The sequence below is a fragment of the Mus caroli genome, chromosome 17, assembly GCF_900094665.2.
Source record: "Mus caroli chromosome 17, CAROLI_EIJ_v1.1, whole genome shotgun sequence".
NCBI classification, from domain to species: Eukaryota; Metazoa; Chordata; class Mammalia; order Rodentia; family Muridae; genus Mus; species Mus caroli.
Genome location: NC_034586.1, coordinates 50,244,608 through 50,246,276, shown reverse-complemented (window position 1 = coordinate 50,246,276; position 1,669 = coordinate 50,244,608). Strand labels below are relative to the sequence as shown.

At 42.8% G+C, this 1,669-nt stretch overlaps 1 protein-coding gene across 1 annotated transcript in view; it reads right to left on the bottom strand.

The window, feature by feature from the left end:
• Kat2b (lysine acetyltransferase 2B) overlaps positions 1-1,669 on the bottom strand; it is a 97,682-nt gene that overhangs the window by 31,623 nt on the left and 64,390 nt on the right. The window lies entirely within an intron of this gene.

Below are 1,669 nucleotides of genomic sequence, written 5' to 3'. Positions count from 1 at the left end.
GATTTCTGAGTTCGAGGCCAGCCTGGTCTACAGACTGAGTTCTAGGACAGCCAGGGCTATACAGAGAAACCCTGTCTCAAAAAAACAAAAAAAGAAAAAAAGAAAAGAGGAGACAAAGGGTGGATCTGGGAGGAGTTAGTGGAGATGAAAATGATCAAAATATATGAAATTAACAAAGAGTTAATAACAATATTTTTAATTAAAAATAGGGGCAGGAAAAAAATGGCTGAGTGATCTAGAACAACATTGGCAGCATTTCCACAGGAACCAGGTTCAATTCCCAGCCCCCACATGGCAGCTCACAAACATCTGAAACTTCAGTTGCAGTGCTGTGTCCTCTTCAGGCTTCTGTGGACACCACGCATGCACATGGTGCACAGATACACACTCAGGCAAATCACCCACAAAAAAAAAATAATAATAAAAACGTTTTAAATAAATAAATAAAATATACCATTACTTCATCACCAGAGCATCAGTCACCTGTAGCAACCTTCACTAAGCAGCAGGGTTCCCACTTCAGTTACAAAATGCATTAGAATTATGATGCAAGAGATGGATTCAGATAGACATTCCTGTGTATTCAAATACAGATTGTGTTTCTATAAACATCTCCTTTACCCCTGAGTAGCTTGGTAGGGCACTGGCTACAGAGTACTAAGCAGATGATGTACACAGCAGATTCCAGCTGTCTATGTGGAAGTCATTGGCCCAGAAACCACCACCAATGTCACTGTGTACTGACTAGGCCCTGACACCCATGCCTGTCCTGCTCCTGGAGCTTCTGGAACTTCACACTGACTCGCCTCACCCTTGCTGTGATTAGGAATCCCCTGTCACACAGCTCTCATTACTTGACAGTGTGGTGAGGGATTGATGCCCTTAGTTAAGCCTCCTAAGGCCACTGTGAAATAGAATCCANCGCACCATGGAAACATGCAAAGTGCAGAGGGACTGAACAAGCATTCCATATTCCCNTGACTACTAAAGAGCAGGGTCTGAACTGAGACCAGTGGGGAGCTGCTGTATGGANTTCACAGCACACTAAGTCAACCGACCACATCTCAACAGCAACTGGAGGCCAGCAACAAGAAATAGACCAATGTCACCACAGATTACTTTTTTCCCCACTTCAATTCAGAGAGAAGAAAGAGAAATATGGAAAANGATGGAAACAGAGAAAAGAGGGTGGGTGAGAAATTAACCAATGGGGTTGGAAAAAGAGAGAAAGAAAAACAAGGGAGGAATCTTATAACAATTCAGAGCGTAGTGGAAAGGCACTTGTTAGAAAACCAGTACAGGAAACCAGACCTACTGGCACCAGTCTGGAATCCCAGGTTCTCAGGAGGCTGAGGCAGAAAGATCACCACTTCAAGATCAGTCTGGGCAATTCAGCAAGGGACTACAAAAAAACAAAAAACAAAAAAACAAAACAAAAAGGAAAACAAACAAACAAACAAAACATACAGGCCTTTAATCCCAGCACTTGGGAGGCAAATCTCTGTGAGTTTGAGGCCAGCCTGGAGTGAGTTTGAGTGAGTTCCAGGACAGCCAGGGCTGGTTTTTTTGGTCTAAAAAAAAAAAAAAAAATAGCCCTAAATTCAACTCCAGTGTCAGTACCACAAAAATTAATGATAGCGGGTACATGCATTTGTTCACAGCACTCAGC